The sequence below is a fragment of the Malus domestica genome, chromosome 13 (assembly GCF_042453785.1).
Source record: "Malus domestica chromosome 13, GDT2T_hap1".
Taxonomy (NCBI): domain Eukaryota; kingdom Viridiplantae; phylum Streptophyta; class Magnoliopsida; order Rosales; family Rosaceae; genus Malus; species Malus domestica.
Window position 1 is genome coordinate 12,807,121 of NC_091673.1, and position 19,184 is coordinate 12,826,304.

Genomic DNA, 19,184 nt, shown 5'->3' on the forward strand with positions numbered 1-19,184 from the left:
TTTCTCTGCGCATCACTTTTAAGAGGAAGCACCTCCTAGGTGCTTCTTTAGAAAATGCTTCTTATTACTTCTACTTCTACTTCTAACTAAAAACACTTTTAAAATATTTGCCAAACAACAAGTTTTTTAAACTGAAACGTTTTTACTCATTAGGAAGTGGTTTTGGCTCTTTTAGAAGCACAACCAAACGAGCTATATGTTGGTCTAGTTGTAGGTACAGTCTAGTTTGGTTCGATTTCTCATTTAAATAGCAGTCAATGCGATTTTGTGATGCATTGTGCTTGGCTATGGCAGTGTTTCTCTACTTTGATGGTTATTTTTACCTCATTGTTGACAACAATGACGGCTCTTCATGGGAGTAATTTGGTTCTTGGCCTCATGGCTAGGGTTTAGGTTTTTTGTTCGACTTTTGTGAGTTTGACGAAGTTGTATCAACTCTTTATTTGAAAGTGGGAGTTTGTTGTATCTCCTTAGATGGAGGAAGACTTTATTTTCAAGATGTTGTAGCAAGAGATTTATGTTAAATTAGTTGAAAATGCACTACAAATATTAGATGAGTTGTTTATAAATCACTTGTTTATGTTTTTGTAATGGTTATGTAGCCCTTTTCAAATTTTACGTAATATTTTTGTAGTTGATTTCTAATTAATTAAGTTTTTATCCTAGCTATCTCTTAATACTTACAAATTTCTCATCCAAACATAACCTAAAAGTTTTTTTTTCCCAACTTCTTGTGCCATGACAATAATATATTAAAAAAGAATGTCGTAAAAACATTGATGTCATTTTACTTTATTAGTAAGGGAGTGCTAGCAACCGTTGCACTAATATTTGCATTTGGACCTTTTCATTTTATCAAAATGTCATGTGTCATTTTGTACACACACAAAAAAAATAAATAAATAAAAACATTTTAATGACTTTAGCTAGGGATTAAAGATGAAAAGCATAAAATATAATTTTAAGGCATTAAATGTCTTGTATTTTGCGTTAAAAAATGACACGTGGCGTTTGATAAAGTGAACATGTGCAAATGAAAATGTTAGTACAAAGGTTGCTAACTTTATTATTTCTTTAAACCTTCTTATCTTACAAAATCAGAAACACTTTGTATTGTAGGGTCCAACTCCCATACTACGTAGTATGGACTGTAAGTTCTGAAGATAGGTATACACTTGGTTAGCACTTGTTATTATACACATGGGAATATTAGAGATTAACATTGATAATGTTTGTGTGCTAATAAGGAACATGTTTATTAGGATTCATTAGCTTGAACACTCATTATAGTACTAAAAGTCTTTCTAGCTTACATGAATAAGAGGTTAAGATCAATCAATAATACTCAATGGAAAGCATCTTAGTTGATTACCACTGTGTATGGTTAGGGTCCCTGCACTCTTTTTAATCACGCAAGCTTACAAAAAATGGAACCCCATTCTTGAGGCCTTGCATACTGAAGAGGAGAGCTGCACAAGAACTCTAATCCCAACAAGCATGTCATCATCTTCAGGTGAGTGGTTAATTTGGTACTGTGTTATAATATTCAGAATTCATATTCATATATATTATATGTTTTACATGGACTACTACGAGTATTAAATGATTTGGATGCAAAGAACCACATCATCCAAATCAATTCATCTTATCCAGTGCTCGTAGTATTTTATACCATGCAGTATGGAAGAATTTTCCAGTATGGTATGTCATATCCAAAATCAATGAAATATGATGAATTGCATTATCCTGTTGGATCACTTGGTGTTACATCCTGGTGCATTTTGGATACGAGCTATAGATACTAGTTGGACCAGAAAAGGATTTGAATTGGGTCTTGAACTAGGATCATCGAGGCTTCTTCAATCAAACCATCCCTGAAAATGAGCTCACATTGTCACACATCGAAAGTTGAAGGTCAATTGGTTCCAAAGTTGAAGTTGATTAGACCAATGACGTCCCACCCCATGCATGTGGCCACGCCACGTTGTGGTGATTAGTGGTACCATCACATGATAGTGAGTTGTTATTTGTGATCACCACTCCATGTTCAAGAATCAAAAGGGTTTTCCATGTAGATAATGTTTTTCCATATGCGCTAATAATCTATTGCACAAATACAAAACTCTCCATTATCTCTTTAGCAAATGCACTTTTTATGATTTATGCGCGTTTTTTTTTTCTCGTTTCTTACTTATCTTTTGTTATTTTTATTCAAATCGAATGAATTTAAAAATTAATAAACATGAGTCTGACCAAAATTTTATTTATTAATTCATCATACAAGGGGATGAAGCTTAACTTTTGTATGAAGTGAGTATATGATAAGTTATTGACTTGATCAAAATGAAGTATGAGATATCATCACTACTAAATTAAACAGTTTGCGCGACTATGGACATTTTGTCGCGCAAAAAATTATTTGGTCGCACATAAACTATGGCGACCAGAAAATCATCGCGCATATTTTGTCGCGCAAAGCTCATGAAAAAAGACATTGCGCGACGAACATCTTCAAATTTGTCGCGTGTCTTAACAATTGCGCGGCGCATTACTAGTCGTCGCGCGAAAGTTATACGGACAAAGGTTTTCGTCGTACGATTTAAACGAGTACAAGTGCGTTTGTGGGTAATTTGTCTCAAAACTTTTTGCGCGACGAAATCTATAGTAGGCGCGTGGTAATGCACAATGAAGAGTAAGACGCGCGTAATTTTGCGCGACGACATTTCGTCGTCGCACACGTGTAATTTTTAATAAAAAAATAGAATAAAAGGAAAAAAAAAACAGATTTCATACTAATGACATGAGAAAGAAAAAAAAAAGCAAATTAATGAATAATTTTTTTATTATTTATAATATAAATAAAAATGTACGTACAAATATAAAGTAAAAAAAACGGAACAAAACTACAAAAATAAAGAGGCAAAATCTATAGGCATGTCATTCAGAGGTGCTTGGTAATCTTGCTGCTGGTTGGGGACAGGGTCGGAGGTCAACGGGCCTGATTGTTGTGCTTGCTCGGTGTGGAAGGGCTGTGAGGGCGATGGTGTAGAAAAACCGGGGAGATGTATTCCAGAGGAACTGAGGGCTTGTACAAGCATTGACATTTGAGACTTGAACGATGCTAGCTCACTCCTTAGCCCAGCGACTTCCTGCGTCAAAGTCGTAACCTTGGTCTTTAACTACGAGGATGATGAGGCTCCAGTTTCCCGACGCCTGGCATTTCTCATCCCCCGACAATATGTCCCTGGCCTTTGACCGAAAGTTTGGTCCAACGTCTCTGTGACGATGTGAAACCCTGCATTCTCAGGGGGATCCATAGACTCGATCGACGTGTCCGAGGGAAGGTGGGAGGCAAACTCCTGAAGCACCACTTGTCGCTTCTCCACCATAGTTGCCTGTGAAAAAAACACATGGATTATTAATAGAAAACAATTTGAAAGAATTAGTATAAATGTTTAATGCATAAGAAATTACTTATATGAAGAGACTGGGTTAACTCATTCCTAGGCCGAACATAAACGTCAGCAAAGACATCAATCTTCGGAAATTTTGAACCCTCCTAAAATCGAAAAAGATAAGGAAAATGTTAGTACGAAAAAAAAAATTATTAGCGACATTTTAAAATTGGAAATGAAAGTTGTAATATATATCTTCCGTCACACCTCCATCCTATAGGAGAAAGGCCTCGAACCCGAATGATGGAGAAGAGTCTTTTTCTCTCGATTGATCCTGTTCGCCTTCGCCTTCTTCTGTTATACAAAAAATAAACGTATTAGTTGTAATAGTTAAAGAAAATTTAAAAAAATTAATAATAAACATTGTTAAAAAATAAAAAAAGTAAAATGAAAGAAGTCATCATTAAAAACGCACCACATATGTCGGGTCCTTAAAATAACCGCAAAGCCAAACCCAACTATCTTGTCGGTCCTCCAACTTCTTCGGACATCCCTCCTCAAGAGCGACCTACGGATCATCAAACTCCTAAAACCATTGGTGCAAGTCACTCTTCCACTGCTTGTAGCGTTCGGAGAAGAGCCGATTGACATATGCGAACTTGTCCTCGTCCATGTGCTCCAAATTGTAGTTTGTCTGCAATATAACAAATATTTTGAAAGCATTAGTAATAAAAGACATTAATACATATAAATATATAAATTTTACATGAAAAGCATTAAAAAGGCGATGCTACTTACGGACAATTGATTGCGCACCATAATCTTCGTCTCCTCCATCATCGCCTTCCAAGACTTCCACAGCATAGGGCAAAAGGTCCGCACAACATGCCCAATGTCATGGGCCAATGCACTATGTTAGTTCGCCGTTAGTGCTGCCCGATGTCGCTTAACGTATCCGATTAGGATACGACCGTTGGTCACCCGGGTGACCTTCCCCGTCTTCAATTGCTGACAAGGTCCCCGGGTGTGTTTCTTCGCTGCAAATAGATGAAAAAAAAAATCATTAACCCATAACTAATAACAAATCCTACTTAAATTTCGGCATAACCTCCCCTATAATTAAAACATTTCCCAAAACCTTGAAAATAACATAAACAATATACATATCCAACATAATAATCACAACAGTTTAATAAAAGGTTCGGAATGATGAAAAAATTTTAATCCTTACATGACATAACAAATTGAACCTAAAATAAAAAAACTTAGTAAACAAGGGAATGAGGGAGTGAATTAGGATTGTATACCTGACCATGTACCGAAGGCATCGGTTAGGGATCCCGATGGCGACATCTGTTCCACAGTGCGGGGGCGTCGATGAGTTCGTCTGGCGTTAATAGGTAACGCCACCGAAGAAGTTGACGATGTCTATGCCTGTGGAACTGGAGGACCATCTGAGTGAACCGGATTGACCGGCCTATGGTCCATCTCTGTCGGAGCAGTGGCAGCAGTAGTAGGTATAGTCGTCAGACTAGGTGTAGAAGTCATCGGCCTCCGAGTTCTAATGAGGTGAGACATCTACAAAATTGGCAATCAATTTGTTTAGTACACAAAGATTTTGATTATGTTTTCACATGCTTACAACTTCAATGGCTACAAAAGGATTGCTAATTGTTGATTTGATTTCAAATTAACTTGTTAACTTAAATAAACATATGGGAATTCCAGTCCATTGGCTGGTCAAAAGCATTTTCTGAATGCATATGGGCAGATTCAATGACTTTGGAGATGTAGAAATATGAAAATAATTGAAACATTCCCATCATAACAAAGTTCATGTGCTCTGCGATTTGCAGCAAAAGAAGTTTGCTAATACCTCTCATGAAAATCTAATATATATATATATATATATATATCGTAGCAAAAGAAGTTTGTTAATACCTCTCATGAAAATCTAATATATATATATATATATATATATATATATATATAATCTAAACTATAATGGAGGAATTCAAATTATTGTGCAAAAAAGAAAGATTAATATCAAAATGTAAATGTAACTTCAAAATTGGGATGCCGAATTCAACAAGCAACACAATCGAGTCTATCATATTAATAAGGCAACAACAAAGGGTAATACCCCATTATATATCAACAAATCGTGGCAATCAACAATGCAAATCCTTAATTTAAGAACCCTGTACTTAAATTAGAAAACCCCTAATTCGAACCCTGTATTTGAAATTAAAAAACCCCTAATTTAAGAACCTTAATCTAACCCCCAGTGAAGCACCCTAAATCTAACCCCCAATTTAAGAAAACCTAATCTAACCTCATTGCCCAAAATCGTTCCCCTAAGATAAGACCTAAATCCAACCCCAATTAAGAACCCTAAAAACTCTAATTTAAGAACCTAAATGTAACCTCCAATTTACGAACCCTAAATCTAACCCCACCGCCCCTAATTTGAAAAAAATAAAAACCCTAATTCTAACCCCCAGTCAATAAACAAAATTGAAACTAAAAACTGAAAAGGAAATTACCTATTGGAGAAAAAGAGGCGATGGACCGAGAGAGGGATGGAGAGACGAGGTGAGTGAAGGAGAGACAAACGAAGATAGATAGGAAGGAAAGATAGGGTATCGCGCGGGGAAAAAAGGAAGAAGAGGGAAGTAAGGGAGGAACGAGACGCACGGGGGTTAATAATATAGAATATTACGTGACGGAGTGTTCGTCTCGCAAGGCTAAACAATCGTCGCGCAAGTTTTTTAAAATTTCCGCAAAAAAAACGCTTTATTTGAATTTTCAGACAATTGTGCGACGAATCAATATATTTCGTAGTGCAAGTTTTTAAAATTTCCGCGAAAAAGCACTTTAATTGAATTTTTAGACACGTGGGTGACGAATACATATATTTCATCGCGCAAAGTATATTTGTGCGACCAAAAAAATTTTACGCGTCACGCAATTGTGTTTTAAATTGGTTTTTTTTTTATTATTTTGTTTACAATTTATTATAAAATACAAACAAAACAACTTTAAATACAAAGTAATTCACATATAAAATGGGAATCATTCATACCATTTTTTTCATCACTCTATATAATGCATTAAACATTTCATGTGTTTTACAAAAAAATTACAAATAAATTGCCTTAATCTTAATCCGAACTATAATAACTTTCACTTTCGTCGCTATCATCATTTTGAGTGTCACATTCCTTATCATCGATAGGTACGTCACCATCGTTGTTCGTGCGCACTGGACCATCGTATCGTGGAATATTACCAAGGTCAATCGTGATGAACTGAATCAGTATTTCGATTGAAGATACTCCATCTATCTGAAATGGTTCTTGGATAAAATTAGTATCTCGGAGTGTTTCCGCATCACTTTCCATGAAAGATTCAAGACGTTGGTCAGCAACATTGTTGATGTCGTCGTCAGTACGGTCTTGTTCTGGTATAGCATACACATTCCTATGATCCATCTTCTGAACAACTTTCCAACCCTGGATTTAGGGTCATCTAGATACACAATTTGTTTTGCCATGGTTGCTAATATGTAAGAGTCGTCATTGTACCAAGTTTTGGTAGTGTTCATTGATAGTAATCCATGATTTGTTTTCACACTTCCATGCCTATTCGGGTGTGTATCAAACCATCGACACTTAAATAAGATCACCTGGCACCGGTCTTTATAAAGTAATTACACGACACTTATTAATTTGCCATAGAATTCAATGTCTGTACTTTCGCCTCCTCCGGGGACATGAACACCGCTGTTTTGTGTACACAACTTGTCATTTCGTGCACCCGCTAAGAACTTGACGCCATTGACATGGCAGCCCGAGTACAATTCAACGCGAATTGGTCCGAACGCTAAGTTATATAACTCTTCACTGTACGCAGGGGAATTCGATGTTGTCAGTTGATTCACCTAATATTAAACAAACATTTAAATTTGTTAGTTCAAGCAACTTAATTGGTACAATATATATGTCCAATACAAAACACTTCAAACTTACATATTCGAGAAACCACTGCGGAAATAATTCACGGTGTTTCTTGGCATACAAATGTGAAGGATGTGCCTGCTTCATCATATTTTCATGCTCGTCTAGGTGTGACAGTGTCTCATCACAATTGTTGAGTACGAACCAATGTGCTACATCCATGTTCTTCTTGGAAAACGACTCACCACAAATCGGATCTCCGAATGGTCGAGCGACCTAGGCAAAAATTGAAAGTTTCTCCTTTCTCACACCCCCGTCATTATTGTGAGGATGATGATTGAAAGTTGTCTCAACATCTTTTAAATACATTCCAGAAAATGTAAGTGCCTCATATGACACCCAAGCTTGTATAATGAATCATTCGGGCTTCGCTTTGTTTCGTACACTTTTCTTCAAGTCTTCGAGAAGCATGCCAAAAGGAAATGATACGATACACATATTACTAATCGTAATATATTTAATATCGATTAATAAAAAAGACGAGGAATATATACCTTTCTATTTGATACATCCATCGAAAGTTGACTGGTCCAGCAAGCAATGCCTCATCTGGTAAGTGAACCATCACGTGTATCATACTTGTGAAGAAGGCTGGAGGAAATATCATCTCAAACTTGCATAGAACTTGCACAATGTCATGGCGCAACTGATTAATGTCCGTTCTTCGTAACGTTCTTGACGTCAATTGCGAAAAAAAACTAGACAACATGATTGGTTTCACTACATCAGGTGGCAAGAGATGTCGAATACCCATAGGAAGTAGGCGTTGCAGAACCACATGGTAGTCATGACTCTTTAAGCCAGCTAATTTACCCCCGTCAACGTTCACGCAACGCACGATATTTAAAGCATACCCATCGAGAAACTTTACAGACGATAAAAACTTTAAAAATTCTTTCTTGTCATTCGATTTCATTGAAAAAAATGCAAGATCCCTTCTGGCTTTATCATTGTCCCTATTCATCCATAAACCCCGTCGTATTTCCATTCGTTCCAAATCAAGACGAGCTTTGATTGTGTCCTTTGTCTTGCCTTCAATATCTATAATTGTGCCGACCAATGTATCAAATACATTTTTCTCAACATGCATAACATCGAGGTTGTGTCTCAATTTTAGTTTAGACCAATATGAGAGCTCAAAAAACATAGACTTGTGTGTCCAGTTCATATGTGTAGCAGGTCTTGTCCTAGTGACATTGGTCCTAAAATGAGCAAAATCCAAACTGTTAAGCTGTTCCAAAATATGAGAACCAAACCATTCTCTGAGTCTAAGGTGATGCTCTTTCTCCCCGTCAAACTCTTTATCCTTCTCTCGCCACTCATGGTCCCAAGGCAACCATCTTCGATGACCAAGGTAACAAACTTTTCTAGCGTGCCAACTAGATGTTACGTCTTCCTTGCATACAGAGCATGCCATATAACCCCTAGTGCTCTATCCGGAAACCATTGCATATGCGGGGAAATTGTTCACAGTCCACATCACTACAGCCCGTAAAGTGAACATCTTGCCAGTACATTTATCTTATGTGCACACACTGTGTGTCCATAAATCTTTTAGCTCATCCACAAACGACCGTAAGTATACATCGATTGACCTACCAGGATCCTCAGTTATCAATAGAGTCATCATCATGTATTCTTTTTTCATACATTTCCATGGTGGCAAATTATACGGAAATATGAAAATTGGCCAAGTACTGTGGTGTTGGTTTAAAACCCTAAACGGATTAAATCCATCAGTGGCAAGTCTCAATTTAACGTTACGAGAATCAGCAGCAAACTCGAGGAACATTCAATCTAACTCTTTCCATGCCTCCCCATCTGCAGGATGTCGTATCACATCGTCGTCTACCCGTTTTTTCTTATGTCATCTCATGTCTGTGGCAGCATGCAACAACATATACAATCACTGCAACCTAGGTTTCAGGGGCAGATAACGCATGACTTTTTGTGGGATCTTAGTGGTTCTATTATGAGATGTCATTTTGAACCTTGACTCATTGCATATAGGGCATTTATCCAATGTTTTATACTCTTCGTAGAATAAAATACAATTGTTTTTGCAAGCATGAATTTTTTTCATAACCTAATCCAAGACCTTTCAACACCTTTTGCGCGTCTCTATGGTCTTTCGGCAAACAATTGTCCTTCGGAAGCATTCTCTTGAAAACCCCTAAAAAGTAATCGAAACACTGGTTCGACATACGATGCTTTATTTTTCCATGCATTAGTTCCACAATGGCCGTGAGAACGAAAAAGCTTTCGCACCCCGAGTATAACTCTTGGTTGGCATTTTTTAATAGTTTTTTTATATTGTTCGAACTCTGCACTGTCCATTAGTGTAGGCATGTCATCTTCCCCTTCGTGATTGGTGTTTGTCGATGCAAATGGAAAAACATCATTTATAATATCCATGACTTGTTCATTAGGATCGACAATAGGTTCAACATTATCCACTCTTGTGGCATACGAAGACGAAGCATTGTCTAATTGTTCCCCATGATGGTTCCAAGTATTATATGTCTCAATCATTCCATTCCTTACTAAATGAAATCGAACATTTTCTATTGTCTCCCTTAACGTGTTGTTACACCTCCTACAAGGACACCGGATTTTAGTTGCACCCGAGTTGTGTGTACTTGCAAAGTCAATAAAATCCTCGATTCTATCCAAGTATTCGTCCGTGCATCTATTCGGGTTCTGTATCCACGTCCTGTCCATAATTCCTGGAACCACAATAACAATACAACAATCACAATACAATAATCACAACAACTTCATACAAACTGATAATGTCACCTTATGCCTCCGGCAGGGGCCCTATCTCATTCGAGAATGCATAGTTATGTCACGTAATTTACGGCTACATCAGATTAGATTTCGACGTGGATGAATTTCGGCAGCATCTCGATACAGTTTTTCAGGTGTACGACCCGAAGAATGTACAGAGATGATACTGAAATCTCCACAACCGAAACCTAATCCTTCAACCATAAACTACGCATCATAACTGTGCATTCCCAAAATGTCCAAATAATGGGACAATTCAAGAATTAATTGGACCGCAGTCATGCTTTCGCATCCATGCGCGAAATCCAACTAATCCTTAAACGGGAAACTAAGTTTTACTAAAAATAAAAAACAAGTACGAAGTTAATTTCAATTAACTCCGTAGATCACAACACATATTTGTACGTCAAGTACAAATTTAACAACATAATATAAATATAATTTCAGAGCACAATATAAACATAACAAACTAAGTTCAACATAATTTAATTAATGGTGTATGTTTAAAAAATAAAACAAAGAAATTACCTTCTCAATCGTTATCCACCAATCGCTAATCACACACAATATCCCTATAGAGAATGAAATTAATGGCGTTAGTATGAATTTACATTAATACTTTTACCGTAACGACAAAAAACGCTTACCAGACACACCGAGATAGCTCGATCAACCTAGAGAAGATGGACGGAGTAGTTTAGATGATGAAATTGAGAGAAAATCAAAATGAAGGATACCAGATTCAGCAAAATCGCAGGGATGAGTGTAGAGGCACAATCTGCAAATTTTTTGGAGTTTGCCTCTGCACAAGGCTGATTTAAAGATGAACGATTTTGCGTGACGAATAATATGTTAGTCGAGCAAAGAACCTTTGAGCGACAAAGAAAACTTTTTCGTCGCGCAAATATTTCTTGCACGACAAACGTTTGTATTCGTCGCTCAAATGTTATTTGTGCGACGAAAGAAGACGTTCGTCGTGCTAGAAATATATATTTTTTATTTTTTATGTTTTCCTTCTTTATTTCTATGTACTGTAAATTTTTATTTTATTATAAATCAAAAACTCAAACCTAATTAAACTTTAAATTAATTAACAAAACTAATTTATGATCCCAAATAAAAATTATAATTAGTACAAATATTAATACTCATCCACATAACATATATTTATTCATTAAATTCAACATAAAGTCCACAAAATCTTATTTTTAAAAAATAAAAATAAAAAATAAAAACCCTCATCAACTTCAATCCTCCCTGGCCTACAACACATCAAACTTCCACTTCCGAAATCTCTGCTTGAAAAGCCCAATGACATAAATCCATTGTGTCTCATCGGTTTCATCAATATCCCAATGAACCTACATTAATGTCAATAACAATAAATTAGTAATTTAAAAAATATTACGTTTTATCAAAAATAATTTTTCAATATTTACCATAAATTTACCGATAACTCTCCCAGCATGGACTTCTTCAGCTCCTCAGGGATCTTTTTCCAAGACTCAAACTCGGCAGAACAATCCATCTGCACCAAATTCCCAATGTCATAAATGAATTCGGCATACACCTCAGCCAAATTTTTGCCTTCAAAGTACGGCACTTGCTTCCGTCGGTACCTCTCTACTCGCACTACAACTTTCTTTTTCCCAGAACCTTCCCCGGAATCGGCCATTCTTTTTTAAACAAAAAAATTTTGAAAACTTCGACTCTGAAACTGTGTTTATATAGCACTCGGACAACTTTGCGCGACGAAATAGTCGTCGCGTAAAACTATAACCCGTCACGCAAAATGCGTCATTAATGAGCAATAAATTGGAAGGTTTGAACGCATTCAGACAGCGCACTGCGCGACAAACACATGTATTCATCGCGCAAGGTGTATTTGAGTGACGAATTATCGTCGCGCAATATACTGATAGTTCATCCATCACAAGCTTTTTCACATTTCCTAACACATCTTTCCAAGAACGCCACTCAGCAATGGGGCAATTATTCCTCATAGCTACAGCAATTGCACGAGCAAACACAAAATGTTCTCTCATATCATGCGCGTCGGCCTTGCGCACACTCTTGTTGTTTTTATCCGCCATCTCAGCACGAACAGAATTGTGAAGAAAATGACAGTAGAAGCGCCTATTTGTAGCAAAGTTAGGATCTTTGCGCGACGAACTCTTTGTTGCGCAAACATCTACATTAAATAGCCTCAGATTTACCTTGTTGATGCATAAAATCAGTGAGGACTTTGGTACAACAAAAAGTGTTAAGTTTGTGACCTTCGCTAGATTGCTCCGGTCACTAGTATGGATAAGTATGTAAATGGATAGAGATAGGGAAGCAAACACAAGATGTATGTGGTTCACCCTGATTGGCTACATCCACGGAGTAGAGGAGTTCTCATTAATTGTGAAGGGTTTACACAAGTACATAGGTCCAAGCTCTCATTTAGTGAGTACAAATATTGTGAGAGAATGATCTCTATTTATAGAAGAGAGTTTCTAGTTTCTTTCTGATATTGACACGTGTCGTGTTGTGATTGGCTTCTGATGTTGACACGTGTCGCGCTATGATTGGCTTCCTGGTTGGAGGGAAACTCTTCTGGGTCCTTGATGGTATAACATTGACCGTGCTCAGTAGTTTCAGGATTGGTCAAGTATGGTACAAACAGTGCTCCCCTAAGGTCCCGAGTGAGGGAAGCTTCTCGGTTGGGGACTTGCAAGATCCAAGCCATTGAGTAATCACGAAACTTCTAAGTACCGAAGTGTGGTATCATTTTCACTTACCTTATCTGTCTCATATGTAGATGTGGCATCTTCTCTGGAAGTACTTTTCCTCCATCCAGGGGTGGTATCTTTAATCGATGAAGATGCACAAGGTAATGTATCAATTTCACTTGAAGCTTACTTGTAGTTTCGGGCTTAGTCAAGTGCGATACAAACCCTATAGTAGGAGTCCCCCAAGTCACCGAGCTAGGAGATTTACCGAATGAGGTAACAGACAAGGTAAGCAATCAGACTTCCAAGCAAGCAACCTGGATCGGAGGTTGGACTTCGGTTTCCGGTTAATTGTTCTCATTCTCCTTGTGTCGTAAACAACAACAAGGATAAGGAGAAGCAAATGGAGAAGAGATGATATGAGATACTTTTGCTTTTGAAGAAGTAACTTTCCACAGGCTTATTCTTGAACTGGGTTGGAAGGTTTTCTAGTTTCCTCCAGAGTATAAGGCCGACTCAAGAATTTGAGGGTCAAAACAAGTCCATCAAATCTAGAGTATGTTTGACCTTGATGATATGTGATACTTTTGCTGTTGACAAAGTAGTGGATGTATCGGCACGTGTTCTATTACGCTTGTCTCCACATGTTTCCTTGTATCCTTCTCACTTACCCTATCTGTTCTTCAGGCAGACGTGGTATCTTCTCTGGAAGCATAAGATGTTGAAGATGAGTACTCAAGAGCAATGTCAGATAAGTAATCAGGCAAGGGGTTCCAGGCAGTCAGTTCCTAACTGGAAGCTTGATTCCAAGTGCTGACTGATTACTCTCTTTCTTCTTATCTTACAGGTAAGAACAAGGCCAAAGGAAAAGACAGGTGAAAAGCATGATATGGGATACTCTTGCTTTTAACCTTGATGATATGAGATACTCTTGCTCTGGTGTAGCTTGTTTGCAGAGGTATTATCAGGAGGAAAAGAAGCTAAGTATTTTGAGAGACTCTGCTGAGAGTGCCCTCTCGGATGTGAAGAAAAGTTGAGCATTTTTTTTATTTGCAGGTCTACTTGGCTGTGGAGGATGAAGGTCGACATATATAGGAGTCTCCCTAACAACAAGTAGTAGTGCTATTCATTTACCCTTCTTGGTCATAGCAATGTAGTGGGAGCTGCAAGCTTCACGTGTTTTAACTTTGTCAGAGCACTTTGAAAAATTGGTCTGTGGTATCTGGAAAGCTGATGTTGCGTGTGAAGATGGGAGATAAGCTTTATCCAAGGAAATCTGGCTCTCGAAGTTTGGATAGCGATGCCTCTTCGGTTTTCGAACAAGCAATCTTATCGGGGATTTGGCTCTCGGGATTCAGAGAACGATGCCTCTTTCATTTTTAAGAAAGCAATCCTGTTGGGAGTCTGACTCTTGAGATTCGCAGAGCAGTGTCTCTTCGATTTTTAAGAAAGTAATCCTGTTGGGAGTCTGGCTCTCGAGATTCGGAAGGCGGTGCCTCTTCGATTTTTGAGCACGTAATCCTGTTGGGAGTTTGGCTCTCGAGATTCAGAGAGCAGTGTCTCTTCGATTTTTGAGAAAATAATCATGTTGGGAGTCTGGCACTTGAGATTCGGAGAGTGGTGCCTCTTCGATTTTTGAGCAAGCAATCTTGTTGGGAGTGTTTTCTCAAATATGAGTAAAGGTTGGGCATTTTTGCTAGTCTGCCTTGCCACGGAGCACGGAGGTTGACACACATTAGGACTTTCTAGTTATCAAGCAATGGTGCTGTTCCTTTACCCTTGTGGGTAATAGTAGGGTAGCTGGACCTTCAAAATTTATGTGTCTAAACTTTGTCAGAGATCTTTGGCAAAGTTATCTGTGGTACCCGAGAAGTTGATGTTACATGTGGAAAGTGGTGCCTCTTCGGAATCTGGAGAGTGGTGCCTCTTCGATTTTTGAACCAACGGCCCTGTTGCCTTTTCTTTTATAAGGGCACCAATTGTGTGCAAGAAGTACATTTAGAGAGTTATTGCTTGTAGGAATTCTCCCCTTACTTCAGAGATTTATTGCACCTCATTTCTCCTTCATCATTTCTGAGAATGTCTGGCCCATCTGATCGTCGTTTTAACTTGAACTTTGGTGAAGAGGTAGCCATGCCTTCTCAAGCCAACATATGACGCCCATCCTTCTTATCCCCTACTGGTCCTCTTACCGTTGGGGACTCTGTGATGAAGAATGATATGACCGCTGCGGTGGTGTCCAAGAACCTTCTCACTCCCAAAGATAATAGACTATTTTCCAAACAGTCTGATGAGTTGGCTGTTAAGGATTCTCTTGCTCTCAGTGTTCAGTGTGCAGGTTCTGTGTCTAATATGGCCCAACGCCTATTTGCTCGAACCCGCCAAGTTGAATCAATGGCGGCTGAAGTGATAAGTCTCAAACAGGAGATCAGAGGGCTCAAGCATGAGAATAAGCAGTTGCACAGGCTCGCACATGACTATGCTACAAACATGAAGAGGAAGCTTGACCAGCTGCAGGAATCTGATGGTCAGATTTTACTTGATCATCAGAGGTTTGTGGGTTTGTTCCAAAGGCATTTATTGCCTTCGTCTTCTAGGGTTGTACTGCGTAATGAAGCTCCAAATGATCAACCTTCGTTGCCTCCTCCTTCTAGGGTTCTGCCTAGTACTGAGGCTCCGAATGATCACCCTTCGGTGCCTACTCTTTCTAGGGATCTGCCGACTGCTGAGACTTCTCATGAGCAACCTTTATGAAGGCTCTCTCTTGTTTGTTTATTTTGATTCATGTATATGTACATATTTGTAACTTATCGGAGATATCAATAAACAAGCTTTGCTTCATTTCAACGTATTGTGTTAAATACACCAAGACCTTCTTCACTAAGTTCTTTGAATTTTTTCTTTTATTGAAGCTTGTATGTTGAACCTTTGAGAGTGAAGCATGTATGTTGAGGTAGTGCTTTCTTAATTTCCCGAGTGAGGAAAACTTCTCGGTTGGAGACTTGAAAAATCCAAGTCCATGAGTGGTCGTGAGACTTCTGAGTATCAAGGTGCAGTAGCATATGGTAGGTGTCCCCCAAGTCTCCGGTAGAGGGAGTTGACGAATGAGGCATTTCCTTTCTAAGTGGTAGCCCAAAACTCCTCCTTCATATATATTTGTTATGAAAGTTGTTTGGCCTAAAGAAGAGGAGGCCTAGGCAATTTTTTTTTTCTTTTCGAATTTTCAAATTTTCGAATTTTTGAATTTTTGAATTTCCGAAAATATATATATATTAAGCTTTGTAGGTGAAGCTTTGGTGTTGAAGCTTTGTAGGTGAAGCTTTGAGCTTTGAAGTTGAAGCTTTGTTGGGCACCAAGAATTGATTTTGCTTCACACTATCTTGAACAAGATAGTGTGAAGCTTTTGTAGGTGAAGCTTTTGTGTTGAAGCTTTGTAGGTGAAGCTTTTGTGGGTTAAGCTTTTGTGGGTTAAGCTTTTGTAGGTGAAGTTTTTGTGGGTCAAGTTTTTGTAGGTCAAGCTTTTGTGGGTCAAGCTTTTGTGGGTCAAGCTTTTATGGGTAAAGCTTTTTTAGGTCAAGCTTTTGTGGGTCAAGCTTTTGTGTTGAAGCTTTTGTTGGTGAAGCTTTTGTGGTGAAGCTTTGTTGGGTACCACGAATTGATTTTGCTTCACACTATCTTGATCAAGATAGTGTGAAGCTTTTGAGAATTTGTAGTTGTCCTCCATTGATGAAGCTTTGTTGAATTTCCCTTTTTTTTTCTTTTTTTTCTTTTTTTGGGAAACTAGAAATTTGAAAATGTGGGAGAGACAACATATACAAATTTTGCTTCCATACTGTTGAGCAAGAGATTGTGATGCAAGCCACACCTTGTAGTAGTCGAAGGTTTGGATGAACCATATAAATTGAATTTGCTTCGAACAGTCTTGAATTTGCTTCGAATGTTTAAGAATTGTAGTTGCCCTCCATTGATGAAGCTTTTGTTGGCACCATAAATTGGTTTTGCTTCATATTGTCTTGATCAAGAGTGTGTGAAGCTTTTGAGAATTGTGGTTGAACTCATTTGATGAAGCTTTTGTTGGCACCATAAATTGGTTTTGCTTCACACTGTTTTGATCAAGAGTGTGAAGCTTTTGAGAATTGTGGTTGCCCTCTATTGATGAAGCTCTTGTTGGCACCATAAATTGGTTTTGCTTCACACTGTCTTGATTAAGAGTGTGTGATGCTTTTGAGAATTATGGTTAAACTCCTTTGATGAAGCTCTTGTTGGCACCATAAATTGGTGTTGCTTCACACTGTGTTGATCAATAGTGTGTGAAGCTTTTAAGAATTATGGTTGCCCTCCATTGATGAAGCTTTTGTTGGCACCATAAATTGGTTTTGCTTCACACTGTCTTGATCAAGAGTGTGTGAAGCTTTTAAGAATTGTGGTTGCCCTCTATTGATGAAGCTCTTGTTGGCACCATAAATTGGTTTTGCTTCACATTGTCTTGCTCAAGAGTGTGTGAAGCTTTTGAGAATTGTGGTTGCCCTCCATTGATGATGCTCTTGTTGGCACCATAAATTGGTTTTGCTTCACATTGTCTTGATCAAGAGTTTGTGAAGCTTTTGAGAATTGTGGTTGCCCTCTATTGATGAAGCATTTGTTGGCACCATAAATTGGTTTTGCTTCACACTGTCTTGATCAAAAGTGTGTGAAGCTTTTGAGAATTGTGGTTGAACTCCTTTGATGAAGCTATTGTTGGCACCATAAATTGGTTCTACTTCACACTTGTCTTGATCAGGAGTGTGTGAAGCTTTCTACGAGTTGTAGTGTTTGCATTGTTACAGACGGTAAATTTTTGAAGCATATGCAAGATGGCTGAATAGCTTGATCTTCGTATGCCATGCACTAAAGTTGTTGTTGGCTTGCAATAAAACTTTGTTGGTGACTATAACTCTTGTTGGGCATAAATGATCCCCTAGTTGAGTTGTCAAGCTTGAGGGTTTTTGATTATTTGTGAATGCTAGGAGTTCGCATGTACAAGTTGTACCACTCGTCTTCTGGTAGGTGGAATGAATGGTGAATTGCTTTCATCACTTGGTTGGTGGTAGGAAGGTGAGTTCCTTTATCACCTTTCATCACATTTCATCACCTGGTTGGTGGCACGAGGATAAGTTCCTTCTTCCTCTGGTTGGTTGCATGAATGGCAAGTTGCCAAATGATATTAGAGTACGGGTTGTACATTTCATCACCTGGTTGGTGGTATGAAGATAAGTTCATTCTTCACCTGGTTGGTGGCATGAGTGGCAAGTTGCCAAATGATATTAGAGTATGGGTTATACATTTCATCACCTGGTTGGTGACATGAAGAAGAGTACGGGTTGTACATTTCATCACCTGGTTGGTGGCATGAATGACAAGTTGCCAAATGATATTAGAGTATGGGTTGTACATTTCATCACCTGGTTGGTGGCATAAAGATGAGTTCCTTCTTCACCTGGTTGGTGGCATGAGTGGCAAGTTGCCAAATGATATTAGTGTAAGGGTTGTACGTTTCATCACCTGGTTGGTGGCATGAATGAGAGTACGAGTTGTACATTTTATCACCTGGTTGGTGGTGTGAAGGAGAGTACGGGTTGTACATTTCATCACCTGGTTGGTGGTATGAAGATGAGTTCCTTCTTCACCTGGTTGGTGGCATGAGTGGCAAGTTGCCAAATGATATTAGAGTATGGGTTGTACATTTCATCACCTGGTTGGTGGCATGAAGGAGAGTACGGGTTGTATATTTCATCACCTGGTTGGTGGCACAAAGATGAGTTCCTTCTTCACCTTTCATCCCCTGGTTAGTGAGAATAAAGGCAAGGTGTCTAGGCACATTGTAGCAAGTGTCAAATGACACAAAGTATGTTGAACCCTTTCAAAGCACAGTTGGCTTATGTATAAATGTGTTGGAGTGTATGATTGAACGAATGTACTGTGAAGCTGATCATTTAGTTGTATAGTCTTGTTGACATATACTTAGACTTTGTTTCATGTTGGAAGCATTCATGTTGAAGCTTTGAACCAGAGTGTTTCATTGCTATGAATGTAAGAGGATTAGGACCGAGTTGTCTAAATCACATCTTTATTGAATTCATGCCAAATAGTCTTCGTTACATAAGATGCCGAACGGCTGAAGCTTAACACTTGTACAATGTTAGTTTACTTGTAATAGTACTTCAAGTGATCAGCGTTCCATGGATGGCCAAAGGTCATGCCATCAGAGCTTCTAAGCTTGTAGGAGC

At 38.3% G+C, this 19,184-nt stretch overlaps 1 long non-coding RNA gene across 1 annotated transcript; it reads right to left on the reverse strand.

Moving 5' to 3' along the window:
• Positions 1-2,824: 2,824 nt before the first annotated feature.
• Positions 2,825-5,321, reverse strand: LOC114820615 (uncharacterized). The gene is made up of 6 exons (XR_003768042.2): positions 4,703-5,321; positions 4,194-4,432; positions 3,871-4,089; positions 3,663-3,749; positions 3,475-3,559; positions 2,825-3,395 (listed from the first exon to the last, which is right to left on the reverse strand). It is a non-coding gene; the product is annotated as an uncharacterized lncRNA (long non-coding RNA).
• Positions 5,322-19,184: the final 13,863 nt, after the last annotated feature.